Source organism: Trichechus manatus, unplaced genomic scaffold (assembly GCF_000243295.1).
Source record: "Trichechus manatus latirostris isolate Lorelei unplaced genomic scaffold, TriManLat1.0 scaffold00005, whole genome shotgun sequence".
Lineage (NCBI taxonomy): Eukaryota > Metazoa > Chordata > Mammalia > Sirenia > Trichechidae > Trichechus > Trichechus manatus.
The window spans coordinates 20,694,819-20,712,666 of NW_004443941.1; positions in this window are offsets into that span (position 1 = coordinate 20,694,819).

Genomic DNA, 17,848 nt, shown 5'->3' on the forward strand with positions numbered 1-17,848 from the left:
CTTCTAAGGAGCATTTCGGTTGAATTTCTTCTAAGACAGATTCGTTTGTTCTTCTAGAAGTCCATGGCATATTCAATACTCTTCATCAACACCACAATTCGAATGCATCAATTATTATAGTTCCCACTTAATCAACATGTATTATGCATTAAGTACTATGCAAAGTCCTTAATATACATTATCTCACTAACGTTTCTTATAGCGCTGTGAGGTAGGTAGGGCTACTTATGTTTTACAGGAGGAAGCCAAGTCTTGGAGGGATTAAATAGCTGGATAATGGTTACAGCTCTAGCAAGAGACAGACCTGGAGCCTGTTGAACACAACATTCCATTTTCTCAGGGCACACGTGACACCCGCCTGAAAATTGTACTGGGAGAACCCTCATACTCCAGTGTGTATAATTCTCTGAACAGCTAGATGAGTGTCATGTCCTGGGACTGCAGGCTTCAGGCAAGGGCACAAAGGACCCACAAAGCCTCTGGGAGCAAAAAGAGAACAAGGACCAGTCACTTGTATGGATGCTCTTAGGAGTTCAGTTCAAGGACGAAGAAAGCACAAAATTCTGCTACCTCTACACTGCAGAGAACTGTCAAGTGACCTCTGTGAGACTGGCAGAATGATTAAAACAAGCTCCATGAGTGTACGCAAGTGGAGAATGTCACAGGCCCGTAGAAGACCTGCAGCCTGAATGGGTAAAGACTAGGGTGAGTATTGAGAAATAAAAACCAGTGAGGATCCCCCTGCCTGGGCTCCAGGAAGCAAAGAGTCTCACTGTGACATCCAGGTCATAAAGTTGTATTGATTGATTGACTGATTACTAGTGGAATATTGTTATTGTTGTTGGCTGCTGTCAAACCAGCCTCTGACTCATGGCAATCCGATGCACAATGGAACAAAACGCTGCCCAGTCCTGTGCCATACGTGATTGCTTGGGGATTGGACTGTTGTGATCCATAGGGTTTTCATTGGATGATTATCAGAAGTAGATTGCTAGGCCTTTCTTCCTGATGCATCTTAGCCTGGAACCTCCACTGAAACCTGTTTAGTATCTTAGCAGCAAGCAAGCCTCCACTGACAGATGAGTGGTGGCTGAGCATGAGGTGCATTGGCTGAGAATCGAACCTGGGTCTCCCACATGGAAGGCAGGAATTCTACCACTGAACCACCAATGCCAACTCTTGGAATGGTCTGGAAGACCCGGCCCCAAGGCAGCCCTGTCTATCTAGGATTGGCTTCTTGCCACCCACACTGAGCCAGGCTCATAGCAGCAGAGCAGAGCACACAGAGCCTGTCCTAGAACTGGAGGGTTTAAGCTGGCTTTAGGCGTGTAATGTGTGCCTAGCTGCTCTTCTGATCCCCGGGATCTAAAATCCATGTTATCTGCTTTTGTCTCACTACCTGTTTCTTTGGCTTCATCAACCCCAGTTTGCTTTGGTTGAACTGGATAGCTAGGCAGGTACCCCCTCCCTTCTTCCAGAAGTTGCACAATGCCCTAAACTCTAGGCTCCATGAAAGCAGGGGTCACGTTTGTTTGCCATTATGTCCCTAGCGGCTGACATGTGGTAGGTGCTCCATGAGCATTTGTTGAATGAATGAATTGAAGAGGCTGACCTTCCTAGAAAAGAAGATGATTCTTGAGGCAAGAATGACTGCATTCCTCAAATAGAATCTCTAGACAAACGGTGCTCTCCATTCTTCCTCTCTGGGAGAATCCAAGTGCCTATGGATCTGCCTGCCAATGAGGCCACCCTGGCTTTGGGTATGAATTTACTGTATTTTTTACTCAATTCTACCCATTAGATTCATGGTATGTCCTAAATTCACTTTCTTTCTGCCCTTAATCTGTCCTACATATCCTACCTATTTGACATTTCTGGTTGGTTAGGCTCTCCCCTTTCCTCCCACTCTGTCTTCATTTTGTTGCCACCTAAAGCCTCAGAGAATGGGTGACCTTGTATGATTTGCACTAGTGATCTCCTCTGTAAAATGAAGATAATGCTAGCAACCTCACAGACCTGTGATGAGGATTAAATTCGATAATGCTTCTTGTCTTGTATTAGTTATCCATTGCTGCGTAACAAATTACCCCAAGATATAGTGGCTTAAAACAACACTTATTATCTCACTGTTTCTGTGGGTCAGGAATCTGGTCAGAGTTCAGCTGGGTCCTCTGGCTCAGGGCCTCTCATAAGGCTGCAATCAAGGTGTTTACAGGGACCCAGGTGGTGCAGTGGTTAAGTGTTTGGCTACTAACCAAAAGGTTGGCAGTTTGAATCCACCAGCTGCTCCTTGGAAATCCTGTGGGGCAGTTCTACTTTGTCCTATAGGGTCGCTGTTAGTCAGAATCAACGGCAACAAGTTTGTTTTTTGTGTTTAGTGGTCATCTCAAGGCTTGACTGGGGAAGGAGCCGCCTCTAAGCCCACTCTTGTGGTTGTTGGCAGGATTCAGCTCCTTGTAGGCTGTTGACTGGAGGTCACCTCAATCCCTACTATGTGAGCCTCTCCATAGCGCAGCTTACAACATAGTATCTTGCTTCATCAGAGCAAGTAAGGGAGAAACACCAGAGAGAGAGAGAACAAGACAGAAGACAGTTTTTGATAACCTGATGTCACAAGCAACATCCTATCACTTTTGCCATATTCTGTCCACTACAAGCAAGTCACTAGGTACAGCTCACATGCAAGGGGAAGAGATTACACAGTGTTACACTGTGTGAATACCAGGAGGAAGGGATCATTGAGAACCATTTCAGAAGCTGCCTACCATACTCACAAACAGCCCAGCAAAGTGCTCTATACATAGTAAGTGCTCGAGAGAAGACATCGTTGTTACTTGGTCTAATGGCATGGTCTAGGATGTGGCCTGAGTTTCTACTGTGCCATCTTCATTCCTGTTGGTATTGCTGGGCGTTCTCTGAAGGTTTTTCCCTTCGGCACCATGAGGTTTGTGGTTGCTCTTTCTAGGTGTGGCCAGCAGGTGGAAGATAGAGGCTAACATACTCACACTGCCTTCACAACTGCCTCTTCATGAATAAGTGTGGTCTTGTATTGTGGTCAGTGGACAGATATTTTAATTTCCTGCTCACCTGCTTGGTGGAGGATCTGATTCTTCTTGCATTTATGTTTTTCTTCAGCAGCCTGTGGACAGGTATTTCTGTCTGACCATCTGGTAGCCATTCACCTTTGTGGTGGCTTGAGAAAGGAATTGATGCCACTTGTTTCTCTAGCAATATCTGCTGCCTTTGACAGCAAGTTACCTTCATCGCCTCTTAAAATTCTTACTACATTGGTCCTTCGGCTACTTTGGGGATTCTTTAGATTCCCTAACTTTGTGCAACTGCATCACTTTCTCTGATATAGCTTCTCACGCCTTTCTTTTTGCACCCAGGTTATAAACATCCTGTATATACTTGTAAAACTGCTGTACCTCTTCCCACCCCTCTGACAGTGATGGATTCAGCCCAACTAGACCAGGCCCAAAGTAATCAGAAAACAATCAACTGAAAGAGAAAATCTGACCCCTGCCCTGATCCTGTCTCTTAAGACTCCTAAGGCCTTTGGGTGGGTGATTTGGAGAGGGCAGGGTATAGGAAGTTAGGGGAAATTCCTGGGCAAGAATGAAGTGGGTGGAGCCTCTTTCTTCTGCTCTGCCTTTGTATCCTGAAAGTCTGAAGTCTCTCCCAATGGCCCTAGAAGGCGGAGAATCATGGACTAGGTTCCCATTTCACAGATGGGGCAGCAAGGGCTTCTCTTAGGGAGTCTCAACTCAGCCCACCATGCTCTGTGACATTTTTGTTGGAAGGAGTACTGGAAAAGGCCATGGTTATGCACTGGCCCATCTGGCCACAGAATACAAACACTAATGATGAGTGTCATGATATGCTTTTCCTGAAGATGGTGCCTCATGGAGTGGATGATGAATTCCCTGGTCAGAATGAGGTCAAAGACTGTCCTTTGAGATACTAGAACTCCTCCCAACACCATCCACATCCTAGGTTCTTATGGGTTAATAGCTATGGTTATCATTTCTAGGGCCTGTTGCTGTAATGTGGTAAAAAGTGTGTGTTCTGGTCAGACAGGTCTTGGTTTGAATCTCAGCTCCTTCTCTTGCTAGCTATGTGACCCTAACTAGCCTCTCAAAGTCTCAGTTTCCTCATCTGTAAAATGGGCATACTGATGGTTTCTATTCTCATAGGGTTGTTATGATGGTTACATAAAGCAATAAATACGATAGGACAGAGTGCCTGGCATACAGTAAACACTCAAAGTCTACTATTAATTCTATTATTTCTGCCCCCAGGACTACGCCGTAGCTACAGTCTTAGTTTTTAAAGCTTACCATCTCTGCTATACATCTTTACCAGATGATGACTGTCCCTTTCTTCCCCCTTCCTTGAATGTTGTGCTAGACTCAGTCAGTAATTGCATCTGATGGTCCTTGCATCAATCTCCCTCCTAGACATTCTGTCGCTGGGACCTTGGTTCCCCTCCTTGGCACCCCCACTGCATGCTCCCCAGGGCATAAGTCTGTCTCCAAGTCCTGTCAGCTTATCATTGTGGAGTATCCTCTTGGGGACGAGGGACAGTCTGGCTGGGAGGTCTCCTCCTTATCACTGATGACCTCCCCATGAACCTCACTGAGGCAGTGAGGAGAAATATGAAAAATTCAGACAAGTTGTTATTTGTCATCCCTCTCACCACCCTCAAAAAGCTAACGGAATTTAGCTCACCCTCTAAAACAGAGTTTAGTCAAAACCCTTTTTGTCTATAGACATAGAGCGAAAGTTTAATTTGGCTCAGGAGCTGTGCTGAAGAAACCGCTCAGGAGGCCAGAAGGGATGTCTGTGGTGGGTCAGATCTCTCAGTGCAAGAGAACGTTAGACCAGGAGCCAGGGAGGAGTCTGTGTGGTCTGAGGCTCCGCTGTGATCCCCAGGCTGTGTCCACAGACACTCCAGGCTGGAAGCTCTGTCAATTTCTACAGTACCTTGGCAAAGTGGTTGACCAGAAGCAACTAGCCTTCTTTCTGATTTGGAAACTGGTACACTGGTCTCCACAGTGCCAGGACTCCCTCACGCTATCTTATCTGAGTCTCATCTCAGAAGACTTTTGGTGAGAATATCAGGGGCTGAGGTGGGCAGTCTTTCCAGAGAGTACCAATCATACTCTATCCAGAGGGAATTGGACTTTCTAAGCCCAAATCTCTCATGTGATATAAATAGAGAAGCTGAAGGCTAGAGTGTTAGGGTGTTAGGGAGGTTGGCTATGTTAGGAGAAAAGGGATGCTGAGTTAGTTGAAGGAGGCAGATTTTTTTTCTTTTTTTTTTTAAATTGCTATCTAGCTATTTAAATCAGACTTCAGTTTGCCTTGATCAGTAGTTGGAAATGGAACACTTTCAAGATGACTCTATTTTAACTACTTTATAGATTACATGCACTTTCTTGGGACAAAGCCTGGGAATCCAACGACCATACAAAATTTATGTCAAGATCAAAACAACTGCAAACAAAAAGACTTTTTAAAAAAAGTTTTTTAAAATTGTACTTTAGATGAAGGTTTACAGAACAAACTAGCTTCTCATTAAACAGTTAGTACACATATTGTTTTATGACATTGGTTAACAACCCCACGACGTGTCAACACTCTCCCTTCTCGACCTTGGGTTCCCTATTATCAGCTTTCCTGTCCCCTCCTGCCTTCTAGTCCTTGTCCTGGTTTGTCGTGCCCCATTAGTCTCATTTTATTTTATGGGCCTGTCTAATCTTTGGCTGAAGGCTGAACCTCGGGAGTGACTTCATTACTGAGCTAAAACGGTATCTGGGGGCCATACTCTCGGGGTTTCTCCAGTTTCTGTTGGGCCAGTAAGTCCGGTCTTTTTTTGTGAGTTAGAATTTTGTTCTACATTTTTTTCCAGCTCTGTCCGGGACCCTCTGTTGTGATCCCTGTCAGAGCAATCAGTGGTAGCCGGGCACCATCTAGTTGTACTGGACTCAGTAGGAGGCAGATTTTGATAAGAGCTGGGAATTACTGGTTTGGCATGGAACATGAAATGTCCATGTACCAAATCAATGGTGGGTGGGGGGTATGAGGGGAGGGAAGGCCTGGCATCAGCCAAGACCATGACTGGCTTGGATAGACTGGTAGTGTCTATGAGCTTCCTCTCAGGGAGTGTTACAATATCCACCCGAAGAAGGTGAAACTGATAACTTGCCCCTGGGTGGTGAAAACAGTTGAGGCGCTTGATTGCTAACCAAAAGATGGGAGGTTTGAGTCCACCTAGAGGCACCTCAGAAGAAAGGCCTGGTGATCTACTTCCAAAAAATAGGCCACTGAAAACTCTATGGAGCTCAGTTCTACTGTCACACACATGGGGGCACCATGAGTCAAATCGACTCAACAGTAACTGGTAACTGGTGAAGAGGGGAGGAAGACCATTCTTCTGTTTCGGATTACTACTGCCCTGTCCATCATTGGTGGACACAGCGTATTTCTCAGATAGGATGATAGGACTTAGGGGCATTGGGGGTTCTTCAGGTAGGTTAGGAGAATTGGAGTGAAGACATTTTCCCTTTCTGATTATTCCAGAAGAGGACGAAACTGACTAGATAGTAGATGATAGCCACCCTTTGTATGGAGGCTGGATGTTGAAGCTGAAGAGAACAATGCTGGCGAGCACTGCAAGCTGATTAGTTATTGTAGGAGCTGAAACATAGCTTGGGAAGCTGACCATGGGTCTTGCTTTTACCTGGGTTAGTGCCCTGCTTATGGGTTTATTACAACAATAAAACAAATAAAGGGAGGAGGATGAGCAGATCTCTGTAGTCATTGGTTATTCATACTAGAAGATCCTGCCAGTATCTTTGAGATTTGACATGGTGGCCTGACTCTTCTTACATGAACTTTAGCCTGGAAACTTAGAATCAAGAATCAAGTCCGAGAACTTTTGTGAAAAGAACTGCTGAGCAAGTGGATGAGATTCCTGATTTCCATAATTGCCTGTGTGTAGAGGTTTACACAGGAGAGGATCATCGGCATAGACTTGAAACATGGTGCCCATGAGTGGGGAGGCCACTCCAGGGGTCACAGAAACCCCACAGTCCATTCATTGGGAAAGAATTTCTTTCTGGCAGCTGGAGGCAGCCTTCTCTGTGGGTGGGTGGGTGCGGTATAATCCCTTTTATCCTGGCTTTGGTGTGTTCGGCAGTGCTGCTCATGGCTGCAGCAGGTGTCAGGCTTGGTAAAGGCAGAGGCTGAGAAACGGTCAAGATTCTTGTCATTCCTGACCTGTGTGGCTAGACATTCCCATACCCTGGAGTCCTGCTCCCAATCATAGTTACTTGTCTTGGAGTGCAAGCTAAGGTATTGTGTTCTTTTTTGATAAAAGTACAGGAACCAATCAGAAAGGGCAACCTCTTCTTCTGAATCCAAAAAAGAAGCCACAGTGACAGAACTGGGGTGTGTGGATGGACACAGGGAAAGGAGACAACCAAAGTCGTGTGTCACTGCCTTGGAAAATGGTCCCCTACATCTGCAAGTCACAGGAAGTTAGCAGAGAAGAAACAGCTGGATTCTTTTCATCACCCTAGCCCACATATTATCTTGAGATAATACACTACACTTTGAGAGAGTGTAGAAACGTGGAACGTGCAAAAAAGGAGGGGGGCAGGACACGGGTTTTAGACTGTCGCTGACCAGTTGTGTAACTCCGGGGAAGTTGCTTTGGCTCTCTGGGTCTCTCCAGTTTTCTCCTCCATTGGTAGGGGTAGGGAGAGTGGGGTGGACAGGGATTAGGTGGTCTCTCTGCTATGACTCACCGGCCACAGCATGACCACATCTCACACACACAGCCAAAGATGTTGATTGCTCTCAGCAGCATTGCACTCTCCCCTCCCCCGCTCCCCAGCGGGTTATCGTGCTGACTCCTCACACAAACCCCCATCTGGATGCTGTCCAAACGCCAGATGTGCCCGCGATTAGTGTCGGTCTGGGGAATGTTTCCGTGACTGAAAGGTCAATGTCAGCTGGAAGTGCCCAGAGTGGGTGTCGGCCCCCCATCCCATGTCAGCTGCTAGAGCTGACCCTTCCATTATCTCACTGGTCTCAGCTCAGGCTGACTCCCACCCCCTGGCCCATCTCCTAAGGAACGTAGCTGGGCGGGGTAGGGGTGGCCAAGTTCAGAAGGAGGCCCTGTTTTACTTGCCTCCCCTCTTCGCTCTCGTGCCGAAGGACAGAGTGTGTGATTTTCCACTTGGAAAAGACTCCAGGGGTGTGCAAAGAGGGAAGTCCTGCTGGTGTGTAACTGAAAACACTTTGTTCTCCTTTAGATCTGCAATGTGTTCATGTCTCTTCCGATTTTCTTATGGGGGTCGTCACCTCCACTATGGAAAGAAAAATGAACGGTGATATCGTGATGGGCTGGGCTGCCATGTTTTACCCCATTTACAGACCATTTTAAGTCTCACTTCTACACTTCAGACGAGCTTTCATGTTTAATTTCCATTTGTGTAGGGCTGCGCTAGGCTTTCCTCTAGGTAGCAATGAAGATTACATACAATTGAGTTTGATGTGTACCTTATTGATTCCAGACCCATTTCAGTAGACTGTGACACTTCAGCGACCTGCGAATTCTACACATTAGAGTTCACATTTTACACAAACGCTTTACACCCACGATGCGGACTCACATTTCTACCAGCAACAGGCACCTTTCCACAAAAGATACAGGCCCTGTCAGAGGATGAAAGCTACTAATGAAGATGCATTCAAGCCACTGCCATTGAGTCGATTCTGACTCACAGTGACCCTGTAGGACAAAGTAGAACTGCCCCTAGGGTTTCCAAGCCTGTGAGTCTTTATGGAAGCAGACTGCCACATCTTTCTCCCGTGGAGTGGCTGGTGAGTTTGACCCTCCAACCTTCTGGTTAGTAGCCGAGCGCTTTAACCACTGTGCCACCAGGGCTCCTGAAGATGCATTACAGATAATATTTATGGTCATCCCCTAGGAAAGAAAATGATTCATGAATAATTGCATTGCAATTACACCAAAAATAGAGCAATAATGTGCTCAGTTCTACTTTCTCTCATTGGTTCTCTGCAGGCCCTATCTTGCTCCACAAGTCACCACAACTCCACTTCAAAGGGATGAGGGAGGAAAGGGGAGAGGTTGTATGTTAACCTAGCTTGAGAACTGCCAAGCAATGAAAACTGCCCAGCACCTTGATTGATAGTGCCCTGTCAAACCACAGAGATTCTCTTTTTTGTGGGTGACTGTACTTTTCTGTGGAGTCCCTCATGGTGCAAACAGTTAATGTGCTTGACTGCTAAGCAAAAGATTTGGAGTTCGAGTTCACCTAGAGGTGCCTTGGGAGAAAGACCTAGCAATCAGCCATTAAAAATGGAGCACAGTTCTACTCTGACACACATGAGGTTGCCATGATTTGGAGTTGACTTGATGGCAACTGGTAACTGGTTACTGGTACTTTTATGTGGCCTATGGCTCCCCTGGTTGAGGCATTGCTAGAGAAGGTCACTTGAGCTAGGGAGACAATTGGTAACCAGAGCAAGGCAGGGTGGGCAGGATGGGATCAGTCAATTGTCTCAGGGTGTTCTCTCAATCAATTCTCTTCTGCAACTGAGCTGGGAATTAGAGGCTTTAGTCAATCTGAAATGGGAGAAAGGGAATTTGTACTGGAGGGCATAACCTTCTGAGGCAGAGGAAGAAAGTATCTTCTGCCAGCTGGGGCAAGGAACAGAGGTGAGTCAGAATGGCTTGTGGAGAGTGATGCTCCCCATGGCAAGTCACAAGGCCACTTGTAAAATGATGCCTAGATGTTGGTCTACAGCCAAGTCTCCCAACCCTGGCTGCACATTAGAAACAACTGGGTAGCTTTTAAAACCCTGATGTCCAGGCTGCACTTCAGACCAAGTAAATCCAAATCTTTGGAATGGGACCTAGGCTGCAGTAGTTTTTAAGACTCCCTAGGAGGTTCCCATACATCCAGGCTTGGGCCCCACTTGTCCAGATCTTGCTAATCGAAGTGTGATCTGAGGACCAGCAGCATGGGCATCTCCTGGGAGCTAGTTAGAGATGCAGAATCTCAGACACCACCCAGATCCATTGAATCAGCATGTGCATTTTAGTACGGTTCCTGTGAGATTAAAAGTATTTTAGAGTATGAGGAGTTGCGGCTGTCCAAATTTGCTGCCCAGTAAAATCACCTGGGGAGCTGTTAAAAATTCCAATGCCCAGGTCGCACCTCATACCAATTAAATCAGAATTTCTGAGGGTGGGACCCAAGCATTGGTACTTTTTTTTTTTTTTTTAATGGTTTCTCAGGTGATTCTGACGTACATGGGTTTTAAACCCTGGCTACATACTAGAACCATCTGGGGAACTTATAAATATCTCAATACCTGAGCCCCACTCTCAGAAATTCTGATTTAATTGGTCTGGAATAGGCAGCAAAAAGCTTCCCAGTTGCTTCTAATGTGCAGCCAGGGAGAACTCCTGATCCAGAATGTTGGTCCGGCTTCACTGAAGGTGTAGCTAGCTTAAAGATGTTGCTACAAGTCATTGGATCCAAGAATAGTTGAAGGAAAAGAATGACTAGGCCATAGCTAGGCTACCTGGTTGCAAGGCTTTGGCATTTGATCTCCTTACATGTGACAACTACTATAATTTTTAAATGGATTCAAATACTTGTTTGTACCTTTGATTTTCTAATAAAGTTCCTTTTTTAAAAAAAATTCAACCTCAATTCAGTTGAGTTAAGGGGCCAAAGGATTGGTCTATACCTGAGCCATAAGAGCTTAGAGCAGCTGAGGGGTCAGGTGGGGAGAAGGCAAGAGAGGCTGAGATGGCAAACTTGGGTGAGCCAGGGCCAAGATGAAGAAAGACCTGGAGAAGGGGATAAGATAAAGGTGAGCTGATTTCAAGTTCTCATCCCACTTAACCCGTGGTACTCTCTCATCATTTCTAACATGATTATGGAGCCAGGTAGTTCTATAGTAGGGTTGTCAGATTTAGCAAAGAAAAACACAGGGCGCCCAGTTAAATTTGAATTCCAGATCAACAGTGAATAATTCTCTAGTATAAGTATGTCCTAAATGTTGCACAGGACATACTTACACTAAAAAAAAAAAACCTATTTGTTGTTTATCTGAAATTTAACTGGGCATCCTGAATTTTAACTGGCAACTCTATCCTGTAACCAGTTCCTATAGAATCTATTCTGACTCATGGCAACCCCAAGTGTGTCAGAGTAGAACTGTGCTCCATAGGGTTTTCAATGGCTGGTTTTTCAGAAGTAGATCACCCTTCTTTCTTCTGAGGCACGTGTGGGTAGACTTGAACCTCCAACCTTTTGGTTAGCAGCTAAGCATGTTAACCATTTTCACCACCCAAGGACTTCTCCCTATTCTGTAGACAACCCTGAATATTCAGCATTGAAAAATCTGCCCTGTGAGTAGAGTTTTCTCCAGGCTTTGAGTAGGTTCTTGCCATCTGAAGTGAGGACAATGCATGAATCCTGCCTGTCTCTGGGAGGTCCACCATCCTGGGTGTTTTTCTAAGGGGTTGCTCAGCACCCCCAAACCAGCACTGGTAATGGCATGTACGGGGACGCCTCTGTAGCTATGGACAATATCCTTGAACTTCACTTTTGCTGGGCTCACATGTTGTCCTTGGTGAGTCCTTGGTGTTGAGGTGCTTCCTGGGTGTTTCTCAATGGCATCCTCTTTTCTCCCTATTGCTTGCTTGGTTTAGCTGCATATCCCTGATAGAATGGGACCTGAGCGACTGAGATGGGCTGGAGGCGACAGTGTTGAGCTGGTGGTGACTCAGACATATGCAGGGAAAGGGGAAGTGAAAAGGAAAGCATGGTTCACAAGTTGCAGCCAGAGCATCTCCCGGCAGTGACTGTTCAATGTCTGGGTTGGCGTGTCTGGCTTTCAGCAGGGGCTGCTCCACTGAAACATGTCCAGAGTCAAAAGTGTGGTTTCCTGTTCCATTCAGCCCAGAACTGCTCATTCTCTGCTGGCTTCAGAGTGTGTGGGGGCTTGAAGGAGGAGAAAAGAGAGGCAGAGTGTGGCAAAGAGCCAGCTACCAGCAAGAGACACACACATGATCACTAGGAGCTAGAGAGACATGCAGGATGAGAGACAGATGAAGATAGAGACAGAGACAGGGAGACAGAGAGAGAGATGCAGAGCCAGGCAGGGGCAAAGAGACACAAAGAGACCTGGTTAGTTAGCTGGGAGCATGCACAATGAGACACAAGATGATCAGGAGGGAAGGGTACTCTTTGCTCATCCTTCAAACCTGCCCCACTGAAGACCTAAGCTGGTGCCGGTCTGTTTTCAGATCTGTTTCCAATTAGTCCCAAGAAAAGCCCGGGGGGGGGGGGGGGGGGGGGCATGTGAAGGCTGGAGAACAGGCTGCGCCAAGTTTTGGGGCCATGGCTCCTTTTCTCTGGATGCTCTGGAGTGTGAGTGCCCACTTGTGAGGATCGTCTGCTAGTCAGACACTGAAGGCATGTTCAGCTTAGAAGAGGTGGCCTACCGCCTAGGAGAAACTCTCACTTAGAATATCTACTGTCCTCCCCGTTCCCTCCGACACCACCATCTTCCCAGAATAATAAATCACTGCTGTTTAAATGAAGGTCACAGACTTGGCTTTGTGTTTCTTCTGGGATTCAAGGCTCAGGAAATCCAGGCTCTTCTATCTTCCTTTTTGTATCCTGTTCTCTCTTGTCTCCTTCCTGGTGGGCTGTGGGTGTGGAGAGCTGGGCTTTCCAGAACTTCTTCTCCCATAGGTGCCCTAGGTGTGGTGTGAGAGAACCTCAGTATCTGGTGGCAATGAAAAAGATCAGTGGGCTTTTTGCCTCTCTGACCGCTTAGTGGCAGGTGGGAACAGAGGCTTTATGGAAGACGGGAAGAAAAGCCAGGGGAAGGAGGGAGAAAGGAGGGAGGGAGCCACCTTCAAAACAGGGCAGATCTCCTCAGCTCACGCTTGCGGGGACTCTTAGTTCTATTGGGTTTGTCCTAATTCAGAATTTTTGAGAGCTGGGCATCTGAGCTAGAGGCGAGTTTCCAGATGGACTGTACTGGTTGGTGGTCAGAGCTGGGCCTGGGCCTTGCTGACAATTTGGAGTTTGGGCTTATCAAGTCTTGGCCAGGGCCCGGTCACTAGCTCCAAGGCTATTCTCTGGGCCAGAGTGCACTTTCCTTGAAGATTGAGAGGCCCGAGTGTCAGAGGAAGGTTTGACCTGGTCCTATGGGCCAGCAGCTCACTCTGCCTTCTAATCCAGAAACACAGCCTGTTGACCAAGTCCTGTGTGTTGTGAATTGTCAGATAGCCAATGTGTCAGGTCTCGAGGGTCATGACAGATGGGCTTGGGTGACCTAAGGGGTCAGGCTCACATTCCTATCCCAGCTCTAGGGAAGAATAGCTTGCCTCTTGGGATCTTCCCAGGCTGGCACACAACCCCACTCAAGGGATGGCTGATGTGGGACTAGCTGGCCAGATCCTGGCTGGCTCTCATCTATCTACCTCTGACTGGGCCCAGGCTTAGCCTTAGGGTCCTGAGTCTCTCCCTGTTGGGGACCTCAGTGTGGGAAAATCCAGGGCCCAGTAGAGGCCCATGGATGCATCTGTATGGGATAGTGATGCGCATTAAATCTTGTGGGGCTGAGGGTGTGAACTCCTGGCTAGTGTGTGTTTAGGGGGGAAGGGGGGAGCGCTTAGAGGTGGGAGAATGGCTGGGATGACTGGTGAAGGAGAAAGGGATCAGCTCTCCTCAGCCTCTGCTCCCCATCATCTTCTTATCAGAAGTTCCTGGCCCCTCTCCTATGCCCTGGTATTTCTCATCTTCTGGGACAGCGTCTAAATGGAGCACTTGGATGAGACATTCCCCGGGAGCTGCCAACCATCCAGGTCCAGGGTGGTCACTGGACTCGCTGGCTCCACATCTCCTCCTCTCGGTTTGGCCCTCACCCTAATCCACACTGGTGCCGGATGCCAATCCTCTCTGCCCACTGAGGTCCTCTTTCACTGTGCTCATATCAGTCACCCGTTGGGGCTACTGCTGTGGGTCTGCCTGTGTGTGTGTGTGTGTGTGTGTGTGTGTGTGTGTTCTCATGTCCTCCTTTTATTGGCCCTGAGTGAGACACAAATTCCACAATCCTTTCCAACTCTGGACTTAGTGGTGGGAGAAAGTGCTGAGTACAGTTTATTAAACGTGTAGGATTCTCCCTACCCTTCAGGGCCCAACCTAAGCTGCCTCTCCTTTGGGATGTCTACTCTGGAGATCTCAGCCAGGTGTCCCCTCCCTTCTGTAGGTGTCTATGGTCCAGAGAGTGGACCTCATACAACCCACCTCTGAGTTCTTCTGCCTTGCACCATTTTGGAATGACTAGTCTTTTAGCTCCCAGAGAGCAAGAACCCAGGCTTTGAGGTTGGCCAGATCTGGGTTGAAATTCTGACTCTCTCCTTTATGAACTGATAACCTTGAACTAAGGAGCCCTGGTGGTGCAACGATTAAGTGCTCAGGTGCTAACAGAAAGATTGGTGGTTCAAACCTACCCAGTGGCTCTGTGGGAGAAAGACCTGGAGATCTGCTCCCAGAAGGATCACAGCTTAGAAAACTCTATGGGGCAGTTCTACTCTGTCACATTAGGTTGCTATGAGTTGGAATGAACTGATGGCACCTAACAACAACAATACAACAAACCTTGAACTAGCTAATTTCCCTGGGACTCAGTTTCTTCGTTTGTAAAAGGGGGAGAATAATGCCTTCCACCAGGATCGTTGTGAGGATTTATGAGTTCGTGTACATGAAATGCCTGGCACAGAGCAGGCACTTAAGACATCTGAGTTCCTGTTCTTCACTCTTGTCTCCTCACAGTTGCCGGAACAGGGCTGGGCTTGTGATCGGCACCCAGAAAAGTCTAGTGGTGACTGATTAATGATTATGGAGCCTGCAATTATTGGGATGAAGTCCCTAAACAGGGAAGCAGCTCTAAGCAAACCCATTAATTAGAGGCCTGTTTGCAGTTCTTTTGTGCCAGGACATCATGTGTTAGCTCAAGGCGGGCTTTGTACCCCCTTCCCCCCACCCACAGGCCACTCTGGAAAATAACGATGAGCAAAAGCTCCTGAGGTGTGCAATTCCCACCTACTTGTGACCTTCACGCCTGTCCTCCCCTCCCCACTCCAGAGCTGGGGCAATAAACAAGTTAACAGGTGACAAACAGCCCTAGTAAAGAAGGCTACCAGCTTCAAGACAGCGTTAAGCTGGAGCTCACGGACTTTGCTCAGGAACCAGGATTCCCTGCAGTGTAGAAGGTCTGCTGACCTGGAGTGACCCCTCAGGCCAGGGGAGGCCCAGGCAGCTCCTTTTTTGAGTATATTTTTTTAAAAAAGGAAGAAGAAATGCCCAAACAGAGCATTTACAAAAATTATGTTATAACTTACGTGTTTACATTTATCAAATTGTCAAGCTTAAACCTAAAATGCAATACAAACAAAAAAACCAAACCCATTGCCATCAAGTCGATTCTGACTCATAGCAACCCTATAGGACAGGGTAGAACTGCCCCACAGAGTTTCCAAGGAGCGCCTGGTGGATTTGAACTGTTGACCTTTTGGTTAGCAGCTGTAGCACTTAACCACTACACCACTAGGGTTTGCAAATGTAATACAGTTGTGTTATTTCATAGTTTCAAAACTTATAAAAATAGTAATTGTTGTACACTGCAAGCAGGTGGTAAGATAAGCTAATGGGATGTAAAGTTAGAGTAGCTGGGCATCCTTGTGTCCTGAGTCAGCCCCCACCCCAGTCTTACGGGGCAGCTTAGAGCCCCGGCCCCAGCCTCTGCTGGTCACTGTAGTCTTCTCAGTGTTGGGCAGGGCCCTGGTGACAGATGACTGGAGATGAGTCCATCCCATTGGGAAACCAGAGACCCATAAACAAGAGATGGGGCCGCCTCCCTCAAAGGCTGTGGTCCTTGGCTGGTGTGCTTCTAGACAGAGGTTGGCTTTAGCACCACGCACCTTGTAGGTGCTGAGTGAAGACTCTAGAGTCACCTGCTGCAGTCAAAGTAACATGCTTTCATGCACTTGTTTACGGACCGCCTCATTCCCTGTTAGATGGTATGTTCCGTGAAAGCAGGAGCTATGTCTGACTTTTTCCCTCCTGTGTCCCCATGGCATCTAAGACACCAGTCGTCACAGAGTCATCTCTGATCCATGGCGACCCCATGTGTGTCAGAGTATAGATGAGCTCCATAGGGTTTTCAATGGCTAATTTTTTAGAAGTAGATCACCAGGCCTTTCTTCCAAGGCACCTCTGGATGGACTCGAACCTCCAACCTTTTGGTTCGTAGCCGGGGACTTTGACCGTTTGAACCACCCAGGGACTCCAGAATAAGCACTCTGTAAATATACCATGAAATAAATGGAAGCAGAGCTTCACTGAGAAGCACCCTGATTCCCACACAGATGGAGTTTGGGGTCTTCTCCTGGGCTCCTGCTTCTCTATTTTAGGACATAATGCATTATGTTGTAATGATTTGTTCCCTTACCTTTCTCCTGCACAGGCTATTTGCATCTACTTGGTACCCCAAGTACCTAGCACAGCAACTGGCACAAGGAAGGTACTGACTCGAATATCTACAGCATACCTGAGTGGATGGTTTCATGAATGAGTCCACCAGGTCTAGGCAGATGGAGGCAGCCTCCCTGCCAACGCCCAGCCCACCACACTTGGAAGCTACATTTCTTAATGAGTGTTTTCCTGTTTTACGAATCTCTGTCTGTCCCTAGAAGCCAGTTCTCTTCTCCTGGTATCAGGGCACATCTGGTTGTTGGTACATGTTGCTTAGTTAGAAACTCTTAAAACAGCATGAAATTGTTAGCACATTGCTCATGCCTGCCAAGCTGTTCTCGAGACGCGAGCTTCGGTGGATTTGGTTGTCTGTTTGTTTTCTATTTTCATGCAGTTTAGAAAATTGGTTTGTGACAACCTTGGGGAAATAAGCCTGCCTTGAGCTCTGCCAAGGAGAGGGCAAGCCCGAGACGAGAACTGGAGGAGGAAGAAGACAACTTGGGCAGAGGGGCTCTGGGATTCCTTGCTGGTGATTCCTTCCCTTGCATTTTGGGTTGGACACTGAGGATAATGTGATGTGTGGGGGGAAGGGGTGCCCAGAAGAGGTAGGGTGGGGTTGGGGAGAGGCTTGTCTCTGTTTACCCCCTCACAGAGAGACCAGTGGGGACCAGAATGGCACCTTTGGGTTCCAGAAGAGACAGACATCCTCTCTCCAAACAAATGCCCAAGGGTGGGGACTGTGATGGGAGATGCCTTTTCCTCATGCATTGGAATCCTCTTCATGGGGGTGGGGGCAGGCGACAGCATTAGAAATCAGGTTTCCCCACATGGTCCCAATATGCCATTTCCCCTCCCCGCTCTCGGTAGCGCCTGTCTTTTGGCAGATTTCCTTTCTGGAAATAATCTCATATGGGGAGAAGTCTGGGCTGGCCTATTTCACCTTGGGTGGTAGTAGCTATCCTTGGAGGGTATGTAGACCCAGCCAACCCTGCTTCTGATGGTCAGGCTGGGCACGGGGAAAGGGAGGTCAGAAAGACCTTCACTACACCCAGGCTGGACTCAGTTTGACTCCTGCAGTGTAGCTGGGACTCAGAGGTTGTTCTCTGGTCAAACGTCAAAAGCAGCGTCTTCCCCTCCCCCTTTCCTCCAGGCATTGTTCCATGTCTTTGGTGTTTTCTGTTCTGTCTTTGACAACTATTTTGTAATCTTTCTTTCTCACCCTTTCCCACAAAAGCGTAGCCTCT